The following is a 16649-nucleotide window of genomic DNA, read 5'->3' as shown; positions in this document are numbered from 1 at the left end:
ATAAGACAGGAAAATAGCTCAGGTGCTGGTTCGCGAATAAACCAAGAAGAACCAAAAGGTAGTAGCCACGGAAGTATAGCGGTCGTTACTGCAGGCGCGTATATTAGAATAGAACAGGGGTCACATTCATAAAAATTCTTCCTAATTTGCCGTCATGATTGCGCTTCCATTTTGTTGACCTTCTGGACTGGCCAGCACTCATACTCCGGCAGCACCCTCACATGAGAGAAGTTGTGCAAAAACAGAGCACAAGTCTAGCAAGTAGAATGTTCTGCACACTAATGTACAGGTGGGCCTGTCCACAAACGTCAACTTATGAGACTTCGAAGGGAAATTTGCGTAATGTGCAGGCACGAAACGCAAATGCACGGAGTGCGCTTACCGAAAATTTACCCACAAATTGGACCTAAAGCAACTTTTTTTAAATTTCGTACCAGGCTCACGAGCAGTACAAAGTGCGATCGCAGTAACTGGCGTTTCGCTGAGTTGTACGTGAAGATTTCCTGAAAGTACCATTTGAAACAAAAAACGAAATGAACTAAGCTCAGATTTCTCAAAGTGTTAGAAAGGCTTAATATTGCTCATAATGAAACGATTGAGCGCCAAATATTTCCGTCGTTATCTTAGATATGCTTTTGCCGATACAAGAATACTCTTAGGGTTTATGTACTACGCCACTCTACATGTGCTTTCTGCAGAACTTCGAGACAATTGCTCTGTTTAAACGGACCAAAAATCTGAGGAAATTCTCTGGAAATGAACACCCACACTTCGAAGCCGCGTCCCCAACACAATATTAGTATCTCACGTTGCCGTGTTTAACTATCTCAAAAAGGGAGACGGCAAAAAAAGGTAAAAAGAACAAAAAAGGCTGCGGCAAGCCGGGAAATTTCGATAGCATGACGACACACACACGAAAAGTAAACAGCTTCGCACGCCGAACAGCATCATACTCAACAAATTACTGTGTATAATTGACGCAAAGAATGTTTACACTGTTACATAATAGCATTCCCAACTCTCTCAGCCTCTTAACACGGAGCTTAAGCGACACCTCTGGGGCAAACAGAGAAACAGTCCGGGGCGGCGGCTGCTTGTCTTGCTCTGTTTTTGCGAGGACTAAGGTTTGTTTGTCTTCATGCATCTGCGACTAAAATTAGACTCCCCCGCTGCGCCGCGAACCGGAAAGCGGCGCCACAAGCCGGAACTGCTTTGCCTCGACTCATGACGTCATCAGTCCCGCAAAGTGCCCCCGTTTCATTGAGCGCCTAACAGGCGGCAGCACTGACTTGGAGCAGTAGGTTCGGACTGCGGCTGTGACAGAGGTGGCGGTTTGCGCGCTTGTGTCAGCACCGTTTTTGTTACACTGTACAGCTTCATACAATTACCAGGTGCAAAAAACGGGTGTGCTGCGATCGTTCAGACCCCGCGGGAATGCCAGGCAATGTGAATTTCATACTTGGTTTGGCTAGGGCTTATCCAGAAATGTATTTTCGACTGCAGAAATAGGGGGTTTTATAGATTTAAAACCTCCCAAAGTAGTTTGTTATAATACACGGCCAGCGCCACGCCTTTACGCGCACAAATTGCAAGAAAGAAGGCGTATGAATTTAAAATAATTTTATTCGAATACTTCGCGCGCATTGCAAACGTTGCTCTGGCTTTGTGAAATTCAGAAAGTCTGCACGGATAGGTTAGAGGCTTTTGATTGTAGGAATACAATTTCTTCGTTTTTAATTGGTATTGTTTCAAACATGTCACCACAGTCACTCGAACGTAAAAAATATGTATATGAATCAAGGTGTAGATATATTTCTGCAGCCGAATCACGTTTTCGGCGAAAAGTTAGCCGTGCCAGTTACGAAGGCTACACCTACCGGCATTCCCTTGTTTATGGTGATCTGAAAGATAGCTCTCGGCTAAGGTGGATAAAGCTCTCTTAAGGAAGCTCGCATAGTTAATGCGTTTTTTTTTCCTCTACACAAGTTTGGAAGAATCTATGTGCTGCAGCACCCCTAACCAATATTGAACCCGGTCATATTAACGCGACAGCCTTAAAGGCCCTGTTACGCAGAAAACCCAGCGTCGGCGTTGTGAGCAATCAATAGGGCGGCGTAGGCTGGCCCAAACAGCCACCTCCTGAGAAGAAACCTGGGTCGACAACCTAGGTCATGTGACCTTGTGGGGCCATCCCAACCTATACCAACCTATCCACCGGATTGTTAGAAAACTGACCACACTGGCAGGTAGCAGATAAATTAATGGTTGGTCGCGGGATGTTGCTCGGGAATAGCAGCTTGGATCGCAGAAGACCCACCGGTGGCAGCACCTGCCATCGCAGAGCAGCGGTTAAGAGACGTCCCATAACCACTGTCCGTGGAGTGGTATGAGAACTCCCAGCGATCTATGAATGCAAAGTAGAGAATGACCAATTCCGCATGTATAGGCATTATTAACCCATTAGCGCTATCGCGTCATACCCTAAAGGAGGAGCTTAAGTGTCCCCGCCAATTTTTTATAGGTTTTTGTTGTAGTGCGCTCTTAAAGAATGCTATTCTGCTGCACGGCGTTTTTTTTTCACTGCCGGCCGATTTAACATGCTTCTGCTCAAAATACTGCATAAATGCGAAAAGGCATGGATGGGGACAGTAGATGCATCACTACAACCTCCAGTTGCTAATAACCATCTCGTACGACAGAGTACGATTGCAAAGGACGACCAAATGTAAATTGTGTGGACTCGCCCTGCTCTATCCCCTTCTGCTTGCTTCCCCGCGAGGCGTCCTCTCCAGTTACCTTAACTAACAAGGGAGGGCGCCTGCGTCGCAGCGACCCGAGCGCCACTGACGGCGTTATTGCTGCGCGCGGGAAAGGCCGCTCTCTTAACGCTCTCTCTTCGGCTCAAGAACTCGTCGTGTGCAGACGGTTAGCGCGGCCCTCCGCTCTCCACCAGCGGGACGAGGCCTCGTGTGCACATTTTCCCGCGAGCTCGTCCTGTCCGGCCTCGGAGCTTCTCCCCTGCCCTAGCATGAGCCAATATTCGCTCTTAACCTTGCTGGTGAGCCGGACGACTTCGATTCCTTTGCGTATTTTGTTGCTAGCCGGCGTTATTGTTGTACAAATAAATGCCTTTCGTGTCAGCCAGTGTCATTGTTCCTTTGTTTTCTTCAGAGCAAGGCCTACCGTGGTCGGCGTGCGCTTGGTAGTGCTCGCGACCACAGGATGGGTTCGGCGGCTTTGAGCGCCTGGCGCCAGATATGGAGGTCTTTGTGAGTATTTGAATTAAATTTAAAAGCTGTGCGTGGGCTGTACCATTTACAAACAATATATAATAGTTGCTGTTCGCAACCGATTAGGGAGCCACCTCAATGCGCGTTCTTAGCCGCCCCTATCCCAATGACGTAAAGTGGGCCGTCTGGGCAAGCCTTCTCATTAGGCGCGTCCAAGTGACACGACCGCGATGGGGGCGGTGAGGTGCAGTCTCGACCTGTTTTCTTTACTTTTTTTTCTGGCACATCTGCGTGCATGAGTTGAGGGGGGACAGGAGGAGTATAATTTTTAATCGCCCATATTTTCGATGCTAACCAAGCTAGCTGAAAGTTTTTTTTTTCAGTGCGGTGACGAGTGATGGAATATCGATCCCTCGTGCGCTATTCCTAAGCTCAGTAAATAACAGTTAATGGTGACTAAGAAATACCAGCAAGTATTTCTTCTTGAAACTAAAACCAGATAAAATGCTGTATGAGACAAGATTGTTTTATCAGAATAGCGTGCTGACTGCTGCGACACCTTCCCATTTATGTTTTTCTGCTCCCACAGAATTGGAAGAGAAAAGACGCTTCAGCTCCGTCATTTTAAGTCACCCACCATTCGTCAGTCACAGGCATTCGCAGAAATCACAATCGAGCACACCAAGAGGTTTCCAACAAATGGACACAATAGGCGATCAGACTTTCCACACCTTTTGTGAAAGGCTCATCGCCCATGACAGCAAAGCCGCTCTGTCAGTCGTAGCAAAGCATGCACTGTCACGGCATGGAGGAGGATGTAGTCGAGGCCATTTCGCTGGCGGCTGTCGACTGTCTCTCGCAGTTTTGGTATCGATATTACGTAAAGCCAACATTTTAGCCTTAACGGCTCAAAAAGAAGGTACACAAAATGCTGAGTGCGCTATACTCGCCGGCTGAAAGATACGCTACAGTTAGCCTTCTCAGTATTCAGTTGAATAAATTTCAGACAACCGGGGGATCTCCACTTCCGACATAAGCTGAATAAGATCGAGATCGCGCAGCACCCACCCAAGAACATCCAGACCTATTGGAAAGGCACTATGCTATAATTTTTGTTGTGCATACCCCCGCGGACTCGCCAAGCGTGCACTGAAGCGAAGCCTCCGGGTACCCGTAAACGAATTTGAAGGCTTTACTGGGATGCTTACGTGCAAGAGTAGGTGTTTTCATCAGCAAAAACACTAAGTAAGAAACAAAGGGAAGGTGAAGACAGTTAAATTTCTTTTTCTGTCGAGTTACTGCGTCTGAAAGCGTATCTTTCGCGCGTATAAACGTACTGAAAGACTTTATTCAACGAAAGTACAGCAAGAAGCAGGAGCACCAAAAAGAGGATGGTGGCCTCAGTGTTTTCCGAAAAGAACCAAAAGCCTTCGATTACAGGAGGCAAATAGTGAACCACAGAGCCGGAACGAAATCTGAAATAGAAATGCTTCCCCTCAACGCTACTACGCAGGATCTCACTAGCCATCGAATGTCTTCCATTCCTCGCACAGAGCAAGCTGGGAGCACTATGAACTCCTGAACAGAAGTTTATTTGAGAGTTTTTGTCATTTTTTTAGAAATGCCACGGTGAGGTGTCACTTTGCAGTCATTACTATATGTATGATGTTTGATGTGTATACATTAAACTAGAGTGGTAAACTGAACCGGATTGCATCATCTGTTACCGAGATATCACAGCAAACATCCGTGCTGAGAGAATAGTGCTTCAGGCGACCAAAGGAAAATAAACGTACGAAGCAAACTATCTGGCTGCAGTAGTAGTTTCCTGGCGTATGCTTACAGCATACCTGAGAGTACTTTGTTATTTGGTCTGTGGCTAGCTTTCTGTAAGCAACAGAAAACTTTGACGTGCATTAAAACATCTAATCGCACTAAAACGCATGCTGGGCCACCAAAATAACATAGCAGTATACGTAACAAACTTATCCCCTCAAAGCAGCTGCGCCATCGCATCAAGGCCACTGCTTCTGGCTTTCTCATTGTTTCTTGTGTGATTTAGCAGCGTAGCTTGGTCAGCGCTTGTTTGAATCACAAGAATAACGGTTCAAACCAAGCACTCTGTTTTGTTTCTACAGTACACCACTATCTGCTGGTGGGACGTCAGGCGCAGCCCCGTCGTCGTCTGGGACACGTGAAGTCGTCCCCACAATTAGATGACAGAGCACCGCAACGGCTACCTCGTCACCTTTCAGCTACTGCGCTGGCACGGGCGTGCGCTACATGCGTCAGCGCTGCGTAGCTCGTGGCTATACAGCGTTGGTCGTGAGCGCTCAATAGCTCGCTGCCGAGGCAGAAGAGATGGCTCGCCCGAGGCAGTGCAGAAAACGTCGCCACGAGCGCTAGCGCCGGGACGCCAACGGCGCGACGACCAGGAAGTGTGCGGCGGAAAGGCGAGCGTGCTATCCAGTTGAAAGGGACGCCGCTGATCGCGGCTGCTCCTCAAGCCGTGGAAGTAGTCAGGAAGACATCCAGCAGACACGGGGCATGGCAGATACCCGATTGCGGTTGCCACCATCTGTGAGCCGTCCTAGAGCGTGCTGTGCCTTTTGTGCAGTATATGTAATGCTCACACATGCTCTCGACAGCTAGGTCGTTTTCATTTATTTGGTTTCGCTTTCCAGAGTACGGAGCCGTGTTGCAGATTAGCGAAGCTAAATAAAGTCCTGAATGAGACAGACTGAACGCCGCGCGCGAATATAAAAACAAATTACGCGCACAATTTTTGGTCCCTCCCCTTCTCCCAAATGCCCATTAGGGTGGTATGTAAATATCGAAATAAATAAACTGATCACTTCTCGCTGTTTTTTTTTCATTACGTCTGCACATAACGCGGCCTATTTTAGGGACACACTTTCAAGCGGTTTTTCACCGCGTTAATAGCACGAGATAAAATGCGGTGTCGTAAAGCAGTGGCATTGGTGCGACGGCTCTCCGCCGACCCAAGTAAGCACCATGCCGGCGCGGACAGAAGTAAACGAAGGACGTCCCTCTATTCCATCAGCATTTATCGATACCATTAACAACGACGGTATCAGCGATACCGGGGCGCCTGCACACATCATGCTTACCAGCTACGGGTGGTAATTCGTGAATGCTGCTGTAACGCTACAGTGTGCTACGCTTATTTCTGCTTGCTCCTGAGGTCGCTCACTACCGTTTTTAATCCAGTCTTAGTTGGCTCTAGGTACAGCACCTTTCGGCAAGGAACCAGTCTCCTTTTTTTTCTCACTGTCTTCGTCTAAAGCGCGCCTCTACTGCTGCAGGACTTCAACTACCCCCCGCTCCAGTGCAGCAAAAGGTCAACGAAGCCTCGAAAGGTAAACACGTTCCTCGCCTGCATTTCTCTTTCACAGCTGCAACAAGTGTCTAGAAAACACACTTTTTTTTCTAGTTGATCCTACTCTGCGATATAACCTTCCCAATGCGGCCTCCAGACAGCAGTCAAGTCGTATGCAGCTCAAGCCGGCAGCCGCAGGGAACAGCAGCCGGTGGACGATGGCAACTCCACACTGAGTGGGTGCAGCGATGGCCGGCACACATTTTTTTTTAATGCGCAGCGAGGTGCTCGCATTGATAGGCTAGCTGCTGTCTGTTTATAAATGATTTCCTTATTCGGAATGAACTGTTTCCACAAAGCGGAACGCGTTCATACTTGCCTCATCATTCTACTATATCTTTGACGAGCAAACATTTGTTAAACACATGACAAAATATAAGCTGCTGTAATGGGTGTTTCTTTTTTCATTAGAATAAACGAATACGTTATTCTAAGCGAACCATCGATAATAATCCATAATAAATTAAAGTAAATTCAGGTCAACTCGCTTTTACAGATGGCCTTCTATGACCTAAGCGTTCAATTTCAGCCTTGCTGTTCGTCGTCATTCGCGTGTGCATATCTTGCATTTTTATGCTTTTTCTTCGCTTTAGATCAGTTTAAAGAGAGCGCATAAACTGTCTACTTTCTATTGTTCGCACCTCCACATCCAGTGTTCAGTACGTGTTTACAGCGCGCTCTTAAGTAGGCACTGGAAGCACCCAAGAAAACACAGTAAAATACGCCGCCTTTTTATGCAACGGCTTCAGAGTATTCATGGAATTGCTGTTATGTAATAAATAAGCGCCTCATATTGATCAGCTTTCAACGTGGCGAAAAAGTAAAACAAAGACCCCTTAATCTGCAGATGTGATCATTCGGTGTGGTGAATTGAGGAAAGCCGGGCATGAGACTGATGGTGGTTTAGTCAGAACACGATTGATCAAGTTAAACGTAAGCTGAAGAACAGCTTGCTCGTGTAGTCTGCCACTCTAACAGGTTTTGTTTTTATTTATTTATTCCTAAATGACGAATGTGAAAATGGAGGTCAAGAGTCCGGAATCCAAAGTGCAGGAAGAGGGTGGGCTAACAAAAACCTGCTCGTTATTTTTTGTTTGATAGTTCCAGCTTGACAGCCGTAAAATGAATACACATCACTAACCTAACACATCAACTTTGCAGGCTGCTGCATTTATGGTCACACTAAAAAGGTGAGAAAATGAAATCTTACCATTCTGGCTGCTGATAATCTTTGATGATTCTATGGCACAATAGCATATTCTGCATAAACAAAAGCGTCCCATATCAAAAGGCACGAAAATAAACAAACCGGTTCGTTCCTCTGTTTGTGCGGCTGTGCGTGTCACCGCAGCTATAACCCTGCAGGACCTTCTGTGCGCTGTATAACCCCAAGTTTTTTCAGACCATTCTCTTCGTTCATAGACATCTAGTATATACTTTCGCTTATTACTAACTCCTGGTGAGAAGATACAAGAGCCAATCTCACTTAAGAAACACAGAAAGAGGCGCGTATAATCTTATTGAGCCTCCATGTGAAGCTTTGGTAGGGCCTTCTCCGCATTAAGCCTTAGTGTGCCGCAAAGCTACATTTACAGGCATAAACAAGCTAACCTGAAATTTTAAATGGCCAGTTTTAAGGGTCCCGTTTTGCAGAAAATCCGGCGGCGTTCGTTGGAGCTGTCAGCGAAAGATCCGGATAAGTCGAAACTGTGGCTACGTCACACGTGAAGCGGCGGATTTGAAAAGTGATTGAGAAAACTAGTAATTAGAAAGTCTCAGCATGACTCATGCATCAATAGGACATTGAAGTATACAAAGTTTTGAAACAGATGCTTGGGCGAGTTGGTACGACATTTTCCTGAAGAACAGCGCGAACTTGGACACGGACAGAAGGAAGACACACAGACGGGCGCTGTAAACAAATATATAAAGTAAACGAATTGCGCTGAAAAGGAAATTCGGGTAATTAGTCTGGAATCGAACCCCTGACCCTTCCGATGCGAGTCAGACACGCTGTCCATAAGCCATGCAGGAACGTTCGTACAGCTTGGTTAAAGCGGGGCTGTATATGTATGTCGTGTGGTCTTTCACATAATATTTTTACGCGGCTGCCAGCCGGAGAATGAGACGAGATGACTGATGGCAATGAGATGATTTGATGGCTGTTGGCCTAGCGCAACTGGCTGTTGGCTGTTGGCCGCCACGATGAAAGAGGTGGGCAAATGAGTCCTGGTTTGCGAAGATTCCGGGCCGCAGGTCGCCAGGAGCCGACTTCCGAGGCCCTTGGGCGCGCCGAAAGGCATGGGCAGGAGGACGGTGTCCTCACATGTGAGCGTCGTCTCGGGTCGGTAGGGACGGTAGGTCGGGTCATTGCGCCGCTTCCAGTTCGTCGTGTCGGGTGGTCGGGGCAGGGCATGGGGGGATGGGGGGGGGGAGCAAATGGCAAGATCGGTTTGAGTCTGGCAGGTTGGAGCGCAGCCGGGCGACGCTGGCCAGGAACACACGGCCGACGACGACCATGGCTTACGCAGTACGCCGAAGCTCCAGGACCCGGATGGCGATGATTCCCCGCACCTCATACCAAGTGTTACATGGCGGCCAGCCGAAGAATGAGACGAGATGACTGATGGCAAAGAGATGATTTAATGGCTGCTGTCCTAGGGCGAGCGCTCCATTCCGCGACACTGCCAGCTGCTTCTTCGTGACAATATGTAAACAGCGTCCGTGTCTGCGTGGGCGCGAGCAGCCGCTGCCGGGACCCATGAACGCTATCGCCTCATATTCTTAATCACGGCTGGACACATTGTTTAAGCGTCCCCCGTTTTTTTTAAACAAAGCGACGTGTAAAAAAACACCAGTGGCCCCTAGCAGCCTTGAGAACATAAACCAACCACGGTAAAACGCCGGCACGAGAGCGCTCCGATGTCTCCTTTCGAGTGAAATGAATCTGCGGTGATAGCGCTTGTGAAGGCAGATTTCTGAAACTAAGCGATTTCTGAAAGCAAAGCGCAATAAAAATATTTTGCGACAATAGAAAACGCTTAGGAACAGATCTAGGCATGGCTGAAGGTACCACAAACACGCCTTTGTGTTCCCTTTGAACTGAATATGCTTATCTAAGCGTGCGTGTTTGCACTGTCGTTACGGGGCTTATCTTGTTATCTGTTCATGTTCTCGTAGATGCACGGCGCCGCCGATAGCTTATGGCCGTCGCTTCATCATTTCATACTGCTTGTCCATGACTGTAGAGTAAAATGGATCTTGCCCGCTACACGGTAAAACCAGCGGAACTGGACGCGTTCAGAAGAAAACGAGTGCACAGGGACGAAGCTTTCCTGGCACTAGAACGATGCACCAACTGGCCCAACAAGTTAAGCTCCTTGCCTGCCACAGCTTCAGGAACCTCGCCATGCGATATAGGGCTGGCAATAAATGCAGACTGTGCATGTTCTATCAGTACAGATTTCCCAATCAACGCGCAAATGATTAGCATTCACTTGGCATAGAAATAACGTCTTTCCTTTAATTATTCATTATCTCAACTGCGCGATGTAATTATTTCAACTGCGCGGATAGTGATTTCTGTCCATTTTTTTTGAAGCCGTTTATGGGAACTCAACATGAGTCGTCGTGTAAGTAAAACCCGTTGTAGTTGTATTGTCGTTGTGGTTGCTCTGCCATGGCTTGGCTTGGTTCGCGTTCAGCAGTTATAAAACTGCGCTAAGAAGACAGGACGAGAAGAGTTACAAAGACGCACATACTTCGTGTCTCTTCTCGTCCAGTCTTCTTCGCGCAGTTTCAGAATTGCTGAATCTATAAACCGACTAGCGCAACGTCATGTCTTACTTGGTTTGCCTTGCCTTGCCTTGGCGCTCCAAAAATATCGACGCCAAGTCAAGGCAGGCCAAACCAAGAGCCACTATAAAAAAGGGAAGAAGAAGGAAGAAGAGAGAACGAAGAAGAATAGAGAGACGAGGAAGGGGGAGAAAAGAGATGGACACCATCGTGGAGGAAGAAATGGAAAGAATATAAAAAATCAGTGGCTAAGCAAGGGTACTCTTAATTACAGCACGACGGCTCTTGTATTATTAGTTGTAGTTGGCTTGACTTGCCCTTACTGGGCCTGGCGCCCTATCTGATCGGCGCCAAGCCAAGGCACGCCAAACCAAGAGCCGAGCCAAGAGCGAGAGAAGAAACAGATGAAGTAAAGGGATACGAAGAAGAGGGAAAGAAGAGAAGAAGAAGGGGCAGAAAATGGAGGGACACCGTCGTGCAGAGAGAAGTGGAAAGAAGAGAAAGACGAAGAAAGAAGAACATAAAAAGCCGATTAGGTGAGAAAATGGAGGGACGGCTGTTGTTGAAAAAGAAATAGAAAGATGCAAAGAACAAGAAGATAGGTGAAGAAAGAAGAGAAGGAGGGAGAGAAAAGGAAAAGACATTGTCGTGGAGACAAATGGAAAGAAGAGAAAGAACAAGCGAAGCATGATGAAGAAGAAAAAAGCAGGGGGGGGGGGGGGGGACATGAAGTGAAAAAAGAAGAGAAGAAGAAGGGGAGTAAATGGAGGGACATGAAGGCTCTCGCCAGATATTTGAGCTAAACCATAGCCTAGTTTTGTCATTTCATAGCCTTTCCAGTTCTCACATGTTCAGAGGAAACTGAAGCGTCGAACGCCTCATTTCCTTTTGTGCCTGATGCATTTACTCCAAGCCCGATGCCATTTTATCGTGACTCTGGCGCTCATATGGCTGTGTAGCAGCGCATTTGTCTTTGGTGACAAATGACTAAAAGCAAACGGCATAGCATCAGGGCCGCGAAGTGGACGGTACTAATCACAGCCCTAGCGGTCCCATCGTCACTGCTGCGGCATTGCATCGAAGCCTGTTTCTCGCACATCGTGAGCAGTAGCTCACACCTCATTGCCTACAATTCATGTGTCGTTCAAAGGTAAGAAGCAGAGATTGTATTCCCGAAGCCGCACCAATATAGTTTGCGATTGGTTCGCACCCTAGACTTCCCCTTGTGTTTTCGGGGCTCGCCCGTCGCGCATAGCAGCAATTAGTCACTGAAATTTCTTGCACGCGAGGGATACTCAGAATTCGGTCCCAGAGAGTGTAGACGACGAAAAGTATGATGACTCGCCTAGTTCCCCAGCAGCTGTTAATATAAATAATTTTAGAGTAAGCGTGGTACCGAAAGCATTCGGCGAACTACTTTCACCTCATAGCTATCAAAAACGCATTCTTGTAGGTGTGCCTGCAATGCAGACCACTACATTTAGTATCAGTCTTTGGGAAAACCTGTCTTGCGCCCTTTATTTTAATACAGTTTGTTGTTACATAAGTGCGAAATATTTTCAAGGCTAATTTTACCAACAGTATGCATGCCGCACTTATACAATACAAAAGAAATGAATATAGCAAAGGCAACTGCTCTCACTGCCATATTCAACATTGCATCCTGAATAAAAAAAAATACAATGTATTAGTATTGGTTCGCCGTTCCGCTTTTGCTAAGCTGACAATATTTCTAACGCGTTCATTTTTAATCAGGCATTTAGGGTCCAAGGTGTTAGTTTTCCAGGTGCAATCACAACGTGAAGCAGAGCGTGAACTGCGTTGCGATATTATTAGCTAGCCAAAACATGGCACGGAAAACGTGTTTTCTTGGGCTTGGGCAGGGCATGTAATGCGAAGGCAAGATAACCGCTGGTCCTTAAGGTTAATGGAGTGGATTCCAAGAGAAAGCAAGCGTAGCAGGGGGCGGCAGAAAGTTAGGCGGACGGATGAGGTTAAGAAGTTTGCGAGTCTACGGTGGACGCAGCTGAAAAAGGACAGGGTTGATTGGAGAGACATGGTAGTGGCCTTTGGCCTGTAGTGGGCGTAGTCAGGCTGATGATGAAGATTGGCTTTGACTTTTGGCTTTTTTGGGGTTTAACGTCCCAAAGCGACCAAGGCTATGAGGGACGCCGTAGTGAAGGGCTCCGGAAATTGCGACCACCTGGGGTTCTTTACCGTGCACTGACATCGCACAGTACACGGGCCTCTAGAATTTCGCCTTCATAGAAATTTCGCCGCCGCGTTCGGGATCGAACCCGTGTCTTTCGGGTCAGCAGCCGAGCGCTGTAAATACTCAGCCACCACGGCTTTTTTTTTTCTTTATTGCCTCAGCCACCGCGGCGGGTGATTATGAAGATGACGAACCAAAGGAATAGCGACATGCTCATGCGCTACCGACGATGCATATGGCATTGCCGCTTTGAGCGATGGTGCGCTCGTGCGTTGCGTCCCATGCTTCTAGGAGATAGAAACAAAAAAATGCCTCTTCTTTTTTCAGGTCACATTTCTCTGGTTCAGAAATTAATAATTTCCGAGTGCGTGTTCACGGAATGCTCGAACTTTGACGCAACCCATTGACAAAGGCGCTAGGCAAGCACTAGAGGAGGCTGGCGCTTGCTCACCACCGAAAAACTCAGCAGCAAGAAAAATACAAGAAGCACAAGTTGCTGAAGGCTGCGGTGAAACCGCCTACTTTGCACCAACTATTTAACTTACTAGGCGCTGCTGAACATGATATAATGTTCAGGTGAAGACTTATTAGGAGGCGATCCAGCAGGTATCGTCGACGACGCACTTCTGTACAGCTGACCAATGCAGAATTGTGTCAACGAGAGCACATGCCACACACAACTCAGTGCACGTCTGCCAAATCAGCCGCCCTTTTCACACTCGTGTACAGACAAAAAAAAAGTGTCCATTATTCTTCAGTTTCGCCCTGTCAGTGGTCACCACGTTGCGCTGTCGTTAGCGTTGCTCTTTCAAGCATATATCAGTGGCGGCAGTGCCACAAAAATGAAGAAGCGTCGCAAAATATAACGCGTCACGCTATTCCTTCTTTCGTGCTTGCAGCTGCTGGTGATGCCGTTCTTGTGACCGCTGAAAAAGAGCCGAGCTTTGCGTGGCGCTATATCACAAGTTGTTCGCAGTGCAGTGGAAGCTACGAGCGCGAGGCGACGGCTTCCATCAGTGTGTAGTTCTCACATGCTCGCGAGCCAGCCTGATAAGTATGCCTCGCGCTCGTAGCTTCCACTCCGCTATGAGCAACCTGTGAGACAGAATATTATGGTCAACACGGGCAACGAGATGAAGGCATTGTACTAAGCAGCTTCTCACGAAAACTACTAGAACAGAGCTGAAATTATGACGGCGCCACAGCCGTTTGCCACCAGGAAAGCGAGCTCGACTCATATAACTGGAAGCTGTCGCCAGCCGATGGATTTTTTTTTGTGCATGCTGTAACTTAAAGAGTAGGGTGGGCGCTTGTGTTGGTGCTTCAATCGGAAGTGCGCAGTAGCCCCTTGCGCATCGAAAGACTTGTTGAATGCGCACTGCAATGAATTTCGTCGGTTTCCCGCGTGGCAGATTGCACGGAAGTTTCGCTAGCTAAAAACCCTCTCTAGGAATAAGTGCGCACACGAAATGAAAATTCGCCATTACGGCGCTCTGCTACTGATCCGGAGTTCCCGGGTTCAAACCCGACCGCGGCGGCCGCGTTTCGATGGAGGCAGAACGCTAAGGCGCCCGTGTGCTGTGCGATGTCAGTGCATGTTAAAGGTCCCCAGGTGGTCGAAATTATTCTGGAGCCCTCCACTACGGCACCTCTTTCTTCCTTTCTTTTGTCACTCCCTCCTTTATCCCTTCCCTTACAGCGCGCTTCAGGTGTCCGCCGATATATGAAACAGATACTGCGCCATTTTCTTTCCCCCAAAAGCCAATTTTTAATTTTCACTTTCTTAGCACAGTGCCATTACCGTTTAAAACCTTGTGATCCGATTGTGTCACAGGATAAACTTCGAAATACCGTCATCCGGTGTGCTGACGTCCGCGGGTGAGAAGTGTTTTAGTCAGTGTGAGCGCCTTTTTGAAGCAAATTCGTGTAGACACTTCACCTAATGCCCCGTAGTGGCCGAGTCTGCATCGTCGAGTTTTCCGTTTCGTCCCCTGCACTCAAACGAGGTTTAAGAGGATGGCATTTCAATAGTGACGTCGCCGTCATGGAGGCTGTAGATGAGTGGTGCAAGGACTAAAGCAAGTGCCTAGTCCTTTCATTTCTTTCGTGTTGACAGCGCTGGAGCATCGCTGGAAGAAGTTCACACTTGACAAGGGCTTCAAAGAGGTAGAAGTATTCATTTTCTTCGACGTTCGCATGTAAGCTCACTACCTTTATAAGCAACCCGAATATAAAAGCTAGTGAAAATGGCTTAATTTTGTACGAGGCACGAGCAAACTAGTGTGCGTTTGCCAGTTTATCAGATGTTCAGTTGTCTTTTAGTAACTAAAGGCAGCATATATTTGTTTTATGAGACCATAGGCTGAAGAAAAACATACGCCATCTTGATGTTCATTTGTACTCACCATTCAGCCTTCTCCAAATGTCCAAGCAGCAACAAGGAAATCAATAAGTCAACAACGTGGCTATGTCCCGAAAACGAGGTGATAAAGGTGGTTCGTCTAATAACCAAGGTGTAATAATTGTTTCTCTAGTTGTGGATGTGCGATCATTGTTTGGGAATTATGGGAAGGCATTTATACAAGCCTTTCTTTTCTCTTGAAGGCGTTCAAAGAAGGCTGGGGCTTGTCGTCGTTGTCAATACGCGACGTGCTCAATTCCGCGCTCTATTCATGCAGTGTTTTTCACACGTGTAATAATGCTGCACTGTTTGTGCATGTAACCACTGCATGACACAAAAAGGTTTTGCTGTTTGACAGCACACAAGCACAAAAGGTTATCAGGAAATAAACTTCCTGCTGTGACCTTAGGCGAGAGCTCTCGCAGTCTAGCCCATAGCCTTTGTTGTCGAGCGTACTTGGCGACCTTTACAAGTGATGATACATGAAATACCAATTGTGAGAGCCCTTTATTCAGCGTGTGTCTCATTTTCGAAAGATACCGACCGCGTGGAATGTACAGAGGGACGAGTGCAGGGCAACGTGTGTATCGCGTCACGCCGCACTCGCCGTGTGATTTAAAGAAACCATCGAGGCCTCTTGAGCGGCACCTATGCTCAGTGCAAAGAGGACTGATGAAATAAAACCCTGACATTTCGAGCTGAACGAGTGCATCATTTCTACGTGCTCAGCAGCTCATGTTAGCAACACATGCCAGCATACCGCAAAGAAAACAGGCGGAGGAAATACGAGTGCTTCAGGTTATCGGACTATGAACTGCTGTGTTCGACTTAAGGTATTTAAATTACAAGGCACAGCTACGTTGGTTCCGACCGTGAGCGTCGATTGCGTGTCACTGGAACTCAGATTGACGGGAGAAAGGAAAGACGAGGAGGGTTCCGAGGAGAAGGTACCGGATTACTACCCTGCAGTAGGGGCTTGGGTGGATATTAAGGGGAAGGAGAAAAAGCAAGTATAAAAAGGAAGTAAAGTCTTTGTGTACGGCAGTGCCATAGCCCATCGTGTAGGCACGAACACGTCGCTCATGTTTGTTGCAAGTAGCTATAGGTAAAAAAAAATTGTTACGGGTTGCGGGAATAAAAACTTCAGCACTATTTTTGGCGTTCGCCCAGAGTACGCAAGGGCACTTTTTATTTTCTACTGATATAGTTAGCTAGCGATATTGATTGATTTGCTTTGAAACAAGAGCTGGAGACATGGGAGACGATTTATCTTTTTTTTTGTGCAGTGTGCAAATCACACGATTTCTCTGAATACGCGTGCTCATTCTGAACCCCGTCTTTTGCGTTGTAAAGGAAGCGCGCTAAACACTGCAGGCAGTAAAGAGCACCGCCGCTGGTGACTGTATGTGGACGATATAGGCAGTGTTCACGGACGGTGATGAAGTTGTTGCCTTCGTAACATGGAACATAAAGTTGTGCCGAGTGCATAATCTCCCTACACGCCCTTCTTCATTTCCCTTTCTCGAGCATTCTTGGTTCCGCGTGTTTTATTCGGAGTGCGAAAGATACTTAGATAATAAACCTATGGCTACAAAAATCCGGAAATTTCTT

At 47.3% G+C, this 16649-nt stretch overlaps 1 protein-coding gene and 1 long non-coding RNA gene across 8 annotated transcripts in view; one reads left to right on the top strand and one right to left on the bottom strand.

Annotated features, from left to right (window-relative positions):
- The window catches only part of Obsc (Obscurin), a 153097-nt gene that overhangs the window by 121107 nt on the left and 15341 nt on the right, over positions 1–16649 (bottom strand). The gene's annotated exons all lie outside the window — the stretch shown is intronic.
- On the top strand, positions 6555–6940 carry LOC144134818 (uncharacterized). Its single transcript, XR_013315266.1, has 2 exons — positions 6555–6610; positions 6685–6940. It is a non-coding gene; the product is annotated as an uncharacterized LOC144134818 (long non-coding RNA).

This window comes from Amblyomma americanum, chromosome 1 (assembly GCF_052857255.1).
Source record: "Amblyomma americanum isolate KBUSLIRL-KWMA chromosome 1, ASM5285725v1, whole genome shotgun sequence".
In the NCBI taxonomy this organism is placed as follows: Eukaryota; Metazoa; Arthropoda; class Arachnida; order Ixodida; family Ixodidae; genus Amblyomma; species Amblyomma americanum.
Note: the sequence above shows the minus strand (reverse complement) of the source record. Positions and strands in the feature narration are given on the sequence as shown.